The sequence below is a fragment of the Oncorhynchus gorbuscha genome, linkage group LG03, assembly GCF_021184085.1.
Source record: "Oncorhynchus gorbuscha isolate QuinsamMale2020 ecotype Even-year linkage group LG03, OgorEven_v1.0, whole genome shotgun sequence".
NCBI classification, from domain to species: domain Eukaryota; kingdom Metazoa; phylum Chordata; class Actinopteri; order Salmoniformes; family Salmonidae; genus Oncorhynchus; species Oncorhynchus gorbuscha.
In genome coordinates, this window is record NC_060175.1 from 96,718,787 (window position 1) to 96,734,481 (window position 15,695).

General features: G+C 44.5%; 1 protein-coding gene across 2 annotated transcripts in view; it reads right to left on the bottom strand.

Moving 5' to 3' along the window:
- Positions 1–15,695, bottom strand: part of LOC124032318 (disco-interacting protein 2 homolog B-A-like) — a 101,078-nt gene that overhangs the window by 84,425 nt on the left and 958 nt on the right. The gene's annotated exons all lie outside the window — the stretch shown is intronic.

Below are 15,695 nucleotides of genomic sequence, written 5' to 3' on the forward strand. Positions count from 1 at the left end.
AGGGTATATCTGGACCGATTTAATAGAAAAAAAGACCCAATAGTGATGTTTATGGGACATCTAGGAGTGCCATCAAAGAAGATCGTCAAATGTAATGAATGTTTTATATTTTATTTCTGAGTTTTGTGTAGCGCCGGCTATGCTAATTATTTTGTTTACTTCCCCTTCAGGTATTTCGGGGTGTTGCATGCTATCAGATAATAGCTTCTCATGCTTTCGCCGAAAAGCATTTAAAAAATCTGACTTGTTGGCTGGATTCACAACGAGTGTAGCTTTAATTCAGTACCCTGCAATCACCATTATTCACCCAGCTGCTAGAAGGCGAACAGTTAGTCAACAGGTAAAGCAGCAAGCAAGAAGGTGCATTTAGTTACATACTAAACCTTTACTGACTGACTCAGCAATTTACAAGATATGCAAGTAATAATGAAGTGGAAGTGGATTATTATCCAGAAGAAGGCTCAGGCTAGTCATGTAAGCATATGTGAGAAAACAATGATCAACGGTTTTTGTGTTGAGGAAACGTGTTGACAGTGTGGGAAAGTGGGACTGGAGGATGAACAGTAAAGTGTGGAGGGATGGAAACTCCTATTCAAATGGAGTTGTGGATGATTGGTAGAATGATGCAGGGCCGAGTGGAGGAGTCGTCTTGAGCTGTAGATGAGTGGAATTTGCTGAAGTGAGAGCCTGGGAATCTGCTGTGCTGCACTGCAGGGGTTGAGGATGGAGTGGGAGGAGGAGAATTTGAGAGATTTCTCCCTTCCTATAGCCTGGCTAGGTCACTGCAGCCTAGAGTCAGGTGCAGAACAGAGCAGGCCTCTCCTCTCTCCCACGCCCCATCATAGCTGGGGTCTACTGCTCATAAACCAGACCTAATCTGGAGTGGGCTCAGTAAACATGGCAGCCAGACCCCGATGACATATCGTGACAACACATTGTTATTTTCAATGATGGCCAAGGAACAGTGGGTTAACTGCCTTGTTCAGGGGCAGAATGACACATTTTCACCTTGTCAGCTCGGGGAATCAATCTTGCAAACTTACAGTTAACTAGTCCAACGCTCTAACCACCTGCCTCTCATTGCACTCCACGAGGAGCCTGCCTGTTACACAAATGCAGTAGAAACCATACCTAACCATAAACACCAAAGCCTTTCATTAAAATCAATAAACAGAAGTATAGATTTTTAAACCTGCATATTTAGCTAAAAGAAATCCAGGTTAGCAGGCAATATTAACCAGGTGAAATTGTGTCACTTCTCTTGCATTCATTGCACGCAGATTCAGGGTATATGCAGCGGTTTGGGCAGCCTGGCTCATTGTGAACTAATTTGCCAGAATTTTACGTAATTATGACAAAACATTGAAGGTAGTGCAATGTAACAGGAATATTTAGACTGATGGATGCCACCTGTTAGATAAAATACCGAACGGTTCCGTATTTGAAATAATAAACGTTTTGTTTTCGAAATGATAGTTTCCGGATTCGACTATATTAATGACCAAAGGCTCATATTTCTGTGTGTTACCATACAAATGGTATAGAGAGAAATAGTCCTATAAATACTATATTAACCTAAAAACGCTTACCTTGGAATATTATAGTCTCATGTTAAAAGGAACCACCAGCTTTCATATGTTATAATGTTCTGAGCAAGGAACTCAAACGTTAGCACATATTGCAGTTTTACTTCTCGTTTCATTATTTATTTGAGGTTGATAATATAATACATCAATAAAAATCCATTTAAAATAAGTGTTCATAAAGTATTGTAATTGTCATTATTACAAATAAATAAATAAATAATATATATATATTTTAATGAATTTTTATTATTAAAACATTCTTCTTTTAATCGGCCGATTAATGGGTAATCAGCTATTTTTGGTCCTCTAAATTGGTATCGGCGTTGAAAAATCATAACTCTGTCAACCTCTAAACATAACCCACTACAATAGACTACCACTGGCTACTACAGAACACAACCCACTACAACAGCACTAAGACTACCACTGGCTACTACATAACACAACCCACTATAACAGCACTAAGACTACCACTGGCTACTACATAACACAACCCACTATAACAGCACCAAGACTACCACTGGCTACTACATAACACAACCCACTACCACTGGCTACTACATAACACAACCCACTACAACAGCACTAAGACTACCACTGGCTACTACATAACACAACCCACTATAACAGCACCAAGACTACCACTGGCTACTACATAACACAACCCACTATAACAGCACCAAGACTTCCACTGGCTACTACATAACACAACCCACTACAACAGCACTAAGACTACCACTGGCTATTACATAACAAAACCCACTATAACAGCACTAAGACTACCACTGGCTACTACATAACACAACCCACTACAGAATACCACTGGCTACTACATAACACAACCCACTATAACAGCACTAAGACTACCACTGGCTACTACATAACACAACCCACTATAACAGCACTAAGACTACCACTGGCTACTACATAACACAACCCACTACCACTGGCTACTACATAACACAACCCACTGCAACAGCACTAAGACTACCACTGGCTACTACATAACACAACCCACTACATAATACCACTGGCTACTACATAACACAACCCACTATAACAGCACTAAGACTACCACTGGCTACTACATAACACAACCCACTATAACAGCACTAAGACTACCACTGGCTACTACATAACACAACCCACTACCACTGGCTACTACATAACACAACCCACTGCAACAGCACTAAGACTACCACTGGCTACTACATAACACAACCCACTACAACAGACTACCACTGGCTACTACATAACACAACCCAATGCAACAGCACTAAGACTACCACTGGCTACTACATAACACAACCCACTATAACAGCACTAAGACTACCACTGGCTACTACATAACACAACCCACTGCAACAGCACTAAGACTACCACTGGCTACTACATAACACAACCCACTACAACAGACTACCACTGGCTACTACATAACACAACCCACTACAACAGACTACCACTGGCTACTACATAACACAACCCACTATAACAGCACTAAGACTACCACTGGCTACTACATAACACAACCCACTACAACAGACTACCACTGGCTACTACATAACACAACCCACTACCACTGGCTACTACATAACACAACCCACTACCACTGGCTACTACATAACACAACCCACTACAACAGACTACCACTGGCTACTACATAACACAACCCACTGCAACATCACTAAGACTACACTAGCTGACAATAACATGACCAGTTCAGCTGGTATTCAGGAAGTGACTAACACTGGACTAAATTGTCACTACTGATTATCAGACATTTCCTCTATAGGCATACTTCAAATGTTACACAAGTTAGGCTGTACATGTTACTATAGAATATTAGCCCTCCTATTCCAACCAATGTAAGGCTAAAACAAATCATCTATGTTGTACAGTACAATGCTCCAGCCTACTGAACTTTTCCTGACTTTTTAAACCATATCCATTCAGTGGTTCCATTCCCTTTGTTCTCTGGAGAGTTGAATTATTGGGGTACACACACACACACACACACACACACACACACACACACACACACACACACCTGAGGCCGACATAAAGGATAAGGATCAGAGCCGAGGACTGAATTTTCACAAACCCTGTAAGGGAACATCAGTCCATAAAGACTTACAACTTTGTTGAAATCAACAAGTGAATTCCTAAAATGTATCCCCAGGGAAGGAAGTGGCTTACAGTAGAAAGATAACAACATTGTTGAAATCACAACCAACAGATTCCTAAAGATTTTCCCTAGGGATATAAGCTACACATAGGTTGTGTAGTGTTTAAACTTTCTCTGCTATCAAAATCAGCCCTACAACCCATGAAGTACACATGAAATGACACAAACCCAGTAACGAACCATAGGTCAATAGGGATTGAGAGAGATAAAACATTGTTGAAATCAGCCACAGGATTCCTTTACACATATCAACAAGCTCACAGTCCAGTGTGTTGTCCAGCATCCATTCAGACATGGTTAAAACCCATATGACATACGCACTGGTTTCATATTTAGAAAGGACCAACTGCTGAGAAAATGCTCAGTGCTCTCTCCACACCCTCTCAAACAATTCACACTAATGACCACATCCAGGGAGCCTAGCCCACTGTTTGGGAGACAGAGACCCAGAGAGGGAGGGGCAAGAAAGAGAGGGAGAGATAGCGAGCGTGCGAGGATAACAGGACGCTGGAGGGGCAGATAGATTCCAGAACATTATCGGTTGGCACATTCTGACAACAGGGTCATGTTCATCAGGCACCAAATGGAACAAAACAGACTGAAACAGGGATGGACTACTAACTAGGTCTAGTTTTTGCTTTCTGATGCACACCGATTTAAATGTTTTGTTTACGGTACATGCCCTAAAGAACACAACCCAGGCAAAGACAACAAGGCTGTAGTTTATAGAGCCATTGGGTGACCCTCAAACGGCACCATAGGGCCCTGGTCAAAAGTAGTGCACTATATAGAGAATAGGTTGTATTTGAGATACAGTCATTGAGTAAGGCTACATGCACACAATAATGTGATTTTTGTGAACGTGGCATAAAATGTACTTTTTGGTCCACCAGCCACAGTGACAGGTACACTCTAAAATCTACCAGCCACTGAAGGTTTTTTTTACCAGCCAAAATATTTAAAAAATGCTGTCAAAATTACTCCAACAAAACCCACCAAAACAGATGAGCATGCTTTGTAATTTTTAAAGTTGAAACTGAAAGAGAGAGAAACATCCAAGCTTGTGAACAAAACTAATTAAATAGCCAAGAAACACAAGGACCAAGTCTCACTTCAGTAGACTTTCGTTTAAAGTAAATTAGACCAATTAGCCCCAGGCCAGGCAGTGATTCAGCGCAAGGTGGAATTGGCTATAGTTTATCAGCTATGAAACAAAACGGCAAAATGATTTGAAAACAGCTACTGCAGCATTTATTTGACTATAAATGTGATCATACTTGACTACTCGTATTCAGAAATGTGAGTGAAATGCTCGCACTGTGGAGCCCTGACCACCCACCAACGTGGCTGATGAAATAGACATCTTTACCCGACAATGCCAAAATCTACCCTCATTTGGCAGGTGCTAATTTTACCTGCCCCGATTGGGAAGAGTCCGATGAATATTAGAGTTGGATTTAAACGTTTACATGCTTGGCAAAAATAACGATTTCCATAATAGTGCTGTTTACATGGACACATCTGAAATCAGACTACCTGATGGGACTCAATGTCACACTGACCCTCCCTGCTGTATGAGACATGTAAATCAGAGAACGTGACAGTTGCATTTTAGTAACACAATGTCTCTCCTCTCTGCAGCGATGATAGATTTGTAACTGGTCAAATCTGGGTGTGAGTGAATGACTGGCATGTAGTGGTCATAGTGATGGTAGGTGTCAGCACATGCCTACAGGAATCCACTGGGCCTCTGACTGACTCCAAGGCAGTTTGGTTTAGCACAGGGGTGGGAAAACGTTTTGGCTCGAGGGCCACATCAGTATTTAGAAATTCAACAGAGGGTCACTGAATTTTTTGGGAGTGACTTGTTTGTCATAATCAATTACAAAGCACCACTCGATATAGATCCATGACAACGCACCACTCGATATAGGTCCATTACAACGCACCACTCGATATAGGTCCATTACAACGCACCACTCGATATAGGTCCATGACAACGCACCACTCGATATAGATCCATGACAACGCACCACTCGATATAGATCCATGACAACGCACCACTCGATATAGATCCATGACAACGCACCACTCGATATAGATCCATGACAACGCACCACTCGATATAGATCCATGACAACGCACCACTCGATATAGGTCCATGACAACGCACCACTCGATATAGGTCCATGACAACGCACCACTCGATATAGGTCCATGACAACGCACCACTCGATATAGGTCCATGACAACGCACCACTCGATATAGGTCCATGACAACGCACCACTCGATATAGGTCCATGACAAAACACCACTAGTTTTAGGTCCATGACAACGCACCACAACGAAATAGGTCCATGACAACGCACCACTCTGATATAGGTCCATGACAACAACACCACTCGATATAGGTCCATGACAACGCACCACTCGATATAGATCCATGACAACGCACCACTCGATATAGGTCCATTACAACGCACCACTCGATATAGATCCATGACAACGCACCACTCGATATAGATCCATTACAACGCACCACTAGATATAGATCCATTACAACATACTACTCGATATAGGTCCATTATAAAACATACTAGTTTTAGATGTTCAAGAGAGGCCTGGAATGTTTTTTGTTTGCCCACAACAAAAATATTGAATGGGCTGATGTATTCTGCCCACTCCCAGGTTTAGTTTACTCTCAAGTCAACACAACAAGCCGAGGTACCGTACCTGTAGACTTCCAGTCATTGCGCTAACGCCAGTTAGCATTGGCTCGCAAAACTACCACTAACTTCCTTCATACAAACATGGTATCCACAAATTCATCTGACTCCAGGTACGTAGAACAGAATCTCGCTGTATCCCTTTAAGACAGAGTGCATCCAACGTCATGGCCCCCCCTAATTTAACACCTGACATGACTCTATGAAACAGGTACATCCCACTCACTCACTTAGTAAAAGGTGAACAGCTCCACAGTGATCGTCCCAGAGAACAGGTTCTGTTACTCTGCTGGGACTGACCTAGCTTTGCCCTGAAGGGGAGACGCTGAGCCTAAATGCAGTGATTAGGCCTAATGCTAACGTCATGCATGGTTTAACAGTGAGAATATATACCCAGTCTCTAAACATGTGGAAAGTCATGCTTTGTCAATCTGATTTAACCTAGTCCAAGAGAGAATGTCTCCCGTCTCATGTTACAACAACGAGGCTAGAGCAATATTCTGTAGTGACGTTTTGAAGCGTGTGAATCTGCAAGCTATCGATCAAGATTTGTATCCAAGAAGAGCTGGGTCATTATCAATCTGAAAGGAAAAAATATGCGCTGCCAACTGGAGACAACCTGAACTTATCCAACCTGAGTTAACTCCTCCTACCCATTCCTCTTCCAGGAGGAACCCATTCCTTGTCGACTCAACATGACCCAAGTGCCTCTTCCAGGAGGAACCCATTCCTTGTCGACTCAACATGACCCAAGTGCCTCTTCCAGGAGGAACCCATTCCTTGTCGACTCAACATGACCCAAGTGCCTCTTCCAGGAGGAACCCATTCCTTGTCGACTCAACATGACCCAAGTGCCTCTTCCAGGAGGAACCCATTCCTTGTCGACTCAACATGACCCAAGTGCCTCTTCCAGGAGGAACCCATTCCTTGTCGACTCAACATGACCCAAGTGCCTCTTCCAGGAGGAACCCATTCCTTGTCGACTCAACATGACCCAAGTGCCTCTTCCAGGAGGAACCCATTCCTTGTCGACTCAACATGACCCAAGTGCCTCTTCCAGGAAGAACCCATTCCTTGTCGACTCAACATGACCCAAGTGCCTCTTCCAGGAGGAACCCATTCCTTGTCGACTCAACATGACCCAAGTGCCTCTTCCAGGAGGAACCCATTCCTTGTCGACTCAACATGACCCAAGTGCCTCTTCCAGGAGGAACCCATTCCTTGTCGACTCAACATGACCCAAGTGCCTCTTCCAGGAGGAACCCATTCCTTGTCGACTCAACATGACCCAAGTGCCTCTTCCAGGAGGAACCCATTCCTTGTCGACTCAACATGACCCAAGTGCCTCTTCCAGGAGGAACCCATTCCTTGTCGACTCAACATGACCCAAGTGCCTCTTCCAGGAGGAACCCATTCCTTGTCGACTCAACATGACCCAAGTGCCTCTTCCAGGAGGAACCCATTCCTTGTCGACTCAACATGACCCAAGTGCCTCTTCCAGGAAGAACCCATTCCTTGTCGACTCAACATGACCCAAGTGCCTCTTCCAGGAGGAACCCATTCCTTGTCGACTCAACATGACCCAAGTGCCTCTTCCAGGAGGAACCCATTCCTTGTCGACTCAACATGACCCAAGTGCCTCTTCCAGGAGGAACCCATTCCTTGTCGACTCAACATGACCCAAGTGCCTCTTCCAGGAGGAACCCATTCCTTGTCGACTCAACATGACCCAAGTGCCTCTTCCAGGAGGAACCCATTCCTTGTCGACTCAACATGACCCAAGTGCCTCTTCCAGGAGGAACCCATTCCTTGTCGACTCAACATGACCCAAGTGCCTCTTCCAGGAGGAACCCATTCCTTGTCGACTCAACATGACCCAAGTGCCTCTTCCAGGAGGAACCCATTCCTTGTCGACTCAACATGACCCAAGTGCCTCTTCCAGGAGGAACCCATTCCTTGTCGACTCAACATGACCCAAGTGCCTCTTCCAGGAGGAACCCATTCCTTGTCGACTCAACATGACCCAAGTGCCTCTTCCAGGAGGAACCCATTCCTTGTCGACTCAACATGACCCAAGTGCCTCTTCCAGGAGGAACCCATTCCTTGTCGACTCAACATGACCCAAGTGCCTCTTCCAGGAAGAACCCATTCCTTGTCGACTCAACATGACCCAAGTGCCTCTTCCAGGAAGAACCCATTCCTTGTCGACTCAACATGACCCAAGTGCCTCTTCCAGGAGGAACCCATTCCTTGTCGACTCAACATGACCCAAGTGCCTCTTCCAGGAGGAACCCATTCCTTGTCGACTCAACATGACCCAAGTTGTTGCCACATACACCTCAACAACTACATGTGGGGTAGGATGGCACACACACACCTCATGGGACAGAGTCGAGTGGTGACGGCCGCGCCTCCTGGGACAGAGTCGAGGGGTGACGGCCGCGCCTCCTGGGACAGAGTCGAGGGTGACGGCCGCGCCTCCTGGGACAGAGTCGAGTGGTGACGGCCGCGCCTCCTGGGACAGAGTCGAGGGGTGACAGCCGCGCCTCCTGCGACAGAGTAGAGGGGTGACAGCCGCGCCTCCTGGGACAGAGTCGAGGGGTGACGGCCGCGCCTCCTGGGACAGAGTCGAGGGTGACGGCCGCGCCTCCTGGGACAGAGTCGAGGGGTGACGGCCGCGCCTCCTGGGACAGAGTCGAGGGGTGACAGCCGCGCCTCCTGGGACAGAGTCGAGGGGTGACAGCCGCGCCTCCTGGGACAGAGTAGAAGGGTGACAGCCGCGCCTCCTGGGATAGAGTAGAGGGGTGACGGCCGCGCCTCCTGGGACAGAGTCGAGGGTGACGGCCGCGCCTCCTGGGACAGAGTCGAGGGGTGACAGCCGCGCCTCCTGGGACAGAGTCGAGGGGTGACGGCCGCGCCTCCTGGGACAGAGTCGAGGGGTGACGGCCGCGCCTCCTGGGACAGAGTCGAGGGGTGACGGCCGCGCCTCCTGGGACAGAGTCGAGGGGTGACGGCCGCGCCTCCTGGGACAGAGTCGAGGGGTGACGGCCGCGCCTCCTGGGACAGAGTAGAAGGGTGACAGCCGCGCCTCCTGGGACAGAGTAGAGGGGTGACGGCCGCGCCTCCTGGGACAGAGTCGAGGGGTGACGGCCGCGCCTCCTGGGACAGAGTCGAGGGGTGACGACCGCGCCTCCTGGGACAGAGAGAGGGGTGACGACCGCGCCTCCTGGGACAGAGTAGAGGGGTGACGACCACGCCTCCTGGGACAGAGTAGAGGGGTGACGACCGCGCCTCCTGGGACAGAGTAGAGGGGTGAGAGCCGAACCCCCAAGCTGACAAGGTTAAAAAAAAAAAATGCCGATCTGCCCCTGAACAAGGCAGTTCCTAGGCCGTCATTGTAAATAAGAATTTGTTCTTAACCGACTTGCCTAGTTAAATAAAGGTTAAATAAAAAAAATAGAAAATTGAGAGTATGTGAATTATTCAGTCCTTTGCCCACCCTAAGGAGAAACATAGGATGGGAAACATCATTAACTATTCACAGTAGAGAAAAAGAGAAATGCTCACTAACAGGGATGTAAACAAATTTGTGTCCAACATTTTTAAGAAATAATCTTGTTGTGCATATGGAAAATATCTGGGATCTTCTATTTCAGCTCATGAAACATCTGACCAACACTTTACATGTTGTGTTTATATTTTTGTTCAGTGTACATTGACCATGTTTCCATCCACAGTTTATGCAAGTAAAGTCATAACGTATAAAATAAAATCTATAATCCATTGCACCATTTTTTTCCATCTGGGGCCGACATCAGAGAGGAAGAGGGAATCCGTTTCTATGGGCTTATTTTGGATCGAAGCCTGTTGCCTGCATTCCCACCTTTGGGGAGGGGACAGGAACATCGTCATTATATACAGATCTCTGGACAGATACACTTTTACGCCTGTATTAGGTTAAATACATACAGACCGCATGAGAGAGGAATCTAATATAACGACCAGAGGCACACACAGTTAGTGAAAGTGTGCCTTATCTACTTTGAAGAAGTAGTCAAATGATTGTCAGACAGCTCTGCAGTATACTTAGTCAGGCTACACACAGTACGTAATGCGGGCACATAGATGAACATTATACGTTTTATACGTTATGGCAGGATGGCTGCTGCTGCCTGAACAGAGATGACTATAAAGAAATGTTTTAAATAGTCAAATAAAAACTAAGTAATAAAACTGAAATATGTTATTATTTCATACAAATATAATACTTCTATTGGTTTCTACCCAATGTGGACATGACAGAGACATCTTCAATGTTTTGGAAATCTAATGTTCGCTATTCTTGGCTTTGGAATTTCCATTAAAGCGTTCTAAAATCATTGTAATGTCATTTCATAATGCATTTTTTATTTTTTATTATCCGAACCGATGAATTTTTTTACCAAACAGAAACAACCTCAAAAAACACTAATCGCTCAGCACTTTGTAAAAGCAAAGGGGAAAAATTGTATTTATCGCGGATTTCAAAGTGCCATGTGCTATTTTCTGCAAAATCCAATTCCATGATGACGGAATTGCGCGTCGCAAATTATTCAACCTACTTTTAACTTTTTAAATATACGTTTTGCATACCCATTATTTTATATAATAATATAATATATGCCATTTAGCAGACGCTTTTATCCAAAGCGACTTACAGTCATGTGTGCATACATTCTACGTATGGGTGGTCCCGGGAATCGAACCCACTACCCTGGCGTTACAAGCGCCATGCTCTACCAACTGAGCTACAGAAGGACCACATTTTATTAGCATTTACTGGTAGATATAACTTGGAACATTTTTCACTGTCGGTCTTACCTCCACCCAACAACAATCTGTTAGCGGCCCCACTCGTAACAGCGAAGAGACAAATATGACCTTTTTAAGTTAATTTCCTGCAGTTCTAAACATTTTGCCATGTGGCGTAATGATAATGTTGGCATTTGAAGCAAGTTTGCTGCAATTCTACACATTTTGTCATGGGGCAGCGAGCAGAAAATGCAGTTTTACAGCACATTTCCTGCAATGCTACACATTTTACCATAGGGTGGAGGCAAATGTTTTTAATTTCATAACAGATGATCAAATGGTCCTAACCCAGGTCGGTAATTTGACCATACTTACTATAAAATGTAGCTAGTTGGCCGCAAGACTAACTTACCAATCAAAAATAAATTGCTGACATGGGCTAATTGAGTGACTGCTGATGCCCAACCAAATTGCACCTTGTGTATTCTATTATTCTAACTGTCAACAGTAAGTTGAGACCCCGATTGAGTTCCTTTAATTGAAATGGGCTTTTATTGAAATTGGCTTATTCAGCTTAAGGAATCTTTTTTTCATCAATTATATAACCAAGATTAAAAAACACATTGTTAAAATACTATTTTCATTGGCCCAAGCGGGCCACTGATGGGGATGAATGACTGGCCCAGAGGGTTTCCAAAACCTCCCTGTATGTGGAACCCTGACACACACACACAATTCCTGTGCCATTGTTGCCTCTTAAGGAAGATGGTTTATTTACATTACTGTTTGAATAAATCATGATGGTCGCAGTATCGAACCCTGAGTCTTGGCACAAAAGTCACATAAGATGCACTCTTGCCCGAATACAACATCTGCGTGTCAATTTGATATAGGCTAGCTAGCCCATTTCAATAATGGTCTGAATTGGTTCAAGCTTTACTATATAGCCTATGAACTCACAACAAGTGCTTGTTCCAAAAAGCTCTACTGTAAAAGTACACAGACAAAAAGAGCTTGTTCCAACTAACATCTGGTGCAAGAGTTAACAAGGCCCACAGTATCATGTCCAGTTGAGTCTAAATCCCCTAGAGAGAGTAGGGGGATGCTTGGCTGAGCTTCAAGCTGGACATTATGCATCTCTCAGCTTTTAAGTCCTTGTTACCAGTTATGGCCAGACTTTAACCCTACCTCTATATACACACCACATAGACCTGGGTTCAAATACTATTTGAAATCAAATACTTCAAGTGTTTGTGCTAGCTTGCCTGGAGTCCCAGATGGGCTGTGTTTACAGATTTTGGACTATTCAATTGGTCCATTTAACCAGGCAATCCATGATGTCAACTTTTATTTAAACCCAGGTCTGATACAGCAACAAAACACAAGGCTCATCAGCTGTTATAAAACTAGAGGAAGGAGCGGTCTGTCAGTCACAAGACTGTCATCTGTCTCAAGTAAAGCCCCCTAGACTCTGGCTGGCTGGCAGGCAGGAAAATATAACATGGTACTTTACTGCAGGCTCAATCCCATCCACGTTGTACACAGTTCAGTTCAGACAACTTGACCAAGGGAAGGAAGTGGAAGTTAAGGACCTTCCTTATTCTTGTTCTCCATCATGTCTTATCTACAGTGCTGTCACTAATGGTTGTAATTGGACGATTAATGAGTCGGATGTCACCTGGGTTCAAATAGCATTTTAATTATACTTTGAGGTATTGGGGTGAGGTTTGAATTTGCACTTTGGGGACTATTCCATTGGTTAGGCTACATTGCACAAGAGAGTGCTCGGTCAAGCACAGCTCCAAGCATTAGAAAGAAAAACAAATAGGTCTAGACTGCTACGAAATGGCTGGATGATAGCGTAGCATAGCAATGTGCTGCTGATGTCCTTATTTTTCAGACTGTCCCCATTTCAATGCCTCTGAGGCTGAAGCTGTTTCTGTCTGTGTTTCTCTAGATCCACTAGCCCGCCTAGATTGGAAGCAACTGGCAATAATCTGGACTGGCCACCGCAGCAGTAGTTGAAGTCAGTAAGTAGGTAAGGCAGGACCTCATCATATTGTCCACACACACATACACACACCACACACATGGCAACAGAGCTCCTGTGCTTCTAGTTTCAGAAGATGTTAAATAGAGAAAAATGCAGAAAACTGTTTCCTATGGAACAATATGAAAGCAGCAACTGACAAACACGAGATTCAAATATCAACCGACCTCTGTCATAGGCCTGCCTTACTATCCCAAAACACCAACGATAAAGTATCATTCCTGAGTAAACTCAATGAACCCTTGCTGACAAAGGCAAATACCTCAACAAGCAGAAAATAAGCCGAATGCTTCTGTCAACCATGAGAAGTAAAGTTGGGACATTTCTTAACCATCAAGTAGGAGAAACAACACTTAGCTAGGCCAGGTCAGTCACACCTAGTCACTCCTGGCTGAACACTAACAAACACAACACAGGGGGGCTTTGAACACACAGGCACACACAATCTTCCTAACTATATCTGACCCCTCCCTCCCTTCCTTCCTTCCTTCCTTCCTATAAGAGCCGCTCATGCCACTGCAGCACACCAAGGCTAGGTTCCAAAAGGCATTTTTGGGACACAACCAAAGAGTCTAGTTGAATGGCTTACTAACTGCAACCATGACTGTGACCAGCTGAATGAGGCTCATTGTCCTCACTGGTCACTGGGGGCTTAACACACACACACACACAACGGTCTTGTTATTTAAGAGGACACTTGGCTTGCCTCTGTTCTCCTCTAAACAACCCAACAGGCATTTCCACTCCGGTGCGGCTCTGTTCTGTGGTGGTGGTGTTTGTTATGTCCACGGGCAGGCAGGTTGGGGGACAAGATATGCTTCTGTGTAACCACGTTTCCATCCAAAGTCATACAGTATTTTTTAATCACAACAGTTGTGACAGAAACAGGAAGTTCGGGTACAATTTTATAAATGCAGACAGGTCATTTATTCATTCAACATGGTGGGATCTTTTTGTGTTAGTAAAATTAATTATGTGAGAAATGGCAGTGGAAATGCTTTTAATGAGCAAATATTGATTTAATAATATCAAAGTAAACTTGGAGTCACGTGATGATCTGGTGTGTGGTCCTCCCACTCTGACTCGGGAAACCATGCAGTTTATTAGGCTACAGATGAAATAAGTTATGATGAACTTCACAGGGTGGTGAAAGTTGATGGTGATCTTGATGCTCCTTTCCAATAAATATCGAGGGTCTGATTCTGGTGAAATGATGATCGATGCTTGACTGCTGTTTGGCAAATACAAATATTCTCGCTCTTATCCATAATAATCTGATTATGTAGACTAGCCTACCCGCACGGTCTTCCTGCACCACATCTGCGAGACGTTGGCGAGAGATCACATGACAAGACCAGAGTAGAAACATTTGCTGTTTAACAAAACAGTTTTTGTAACAAAACTATCAGTAGAGTTGAAAATGCACTGAAACACTTTGAACTTTCAGTACATAAGCCTTGACTAGAATACACTATATACATATTAAGTGGGTAAAACAGTTGTTTTTGAACATTATTAAAGTGACCAGTGTTCCATGTCTAGGTACAGAGGCAGCAGCCCCAGAGGTGCGTTTGGTTCAACGTTTGTTACGTTGTGTGTGGCAGTTTGTGCTCTTTAAGGCTTTTGAGGTTTCCTCTGATTTGGTGAGTATGGCCATTAACAAAAAATACATTAAAAAATGTGCAAAACTTTTGCCGCAAACCATACAACAATCAATCAGTAGGCAGACATAATCACGCAGTTCTTCAACGGTTTCTGTTTCATTAAACGCTTAACAACGCTCCATCCTACTTAACGCATCCCAGGGACAAACAATGATGTTATAGTGCAGCTGTTGGAGGGATGGGGGCCTGTGCCACATGTGGCCACACACACAACAAACACGTCCCCGCCACAACTAAACGCACACACACACACACAGCTCAAGCTCATAGAGTGTGCCTAAGCAAATGAAGAAGCCTAGGTCATTGGTGTGTGAAAATGTTACTCTCTCAGGTCAAGCCATGCAGAGGGCCGTAGCCATGCAGAGGGCCGTAGCCATGCAGAGGGCCGTAGCCATGCAGAGGGCCGTAGCCATGCAGAGGGCCGTAGCCATGCAGAGGGCCGTATGATATCACATCCTGTCCTACGCTACGTTGACTCATAGCAACATTTTAAATCCTGGAGCAAAACGGTGAATGTACTGTATGAATAGGTGATGAGTATCAGTACTGACGTTTCATCACAATGACTGTCAAATCAAATTGGTCACATACACATGTTTTTCAGGTATTATTGCGAGTGTAGTGAAATGCTTGTGCTTATTGTCCCGACAGTGCAGCAATATCTAACAAGTAATCTTAACAATTCCACAACA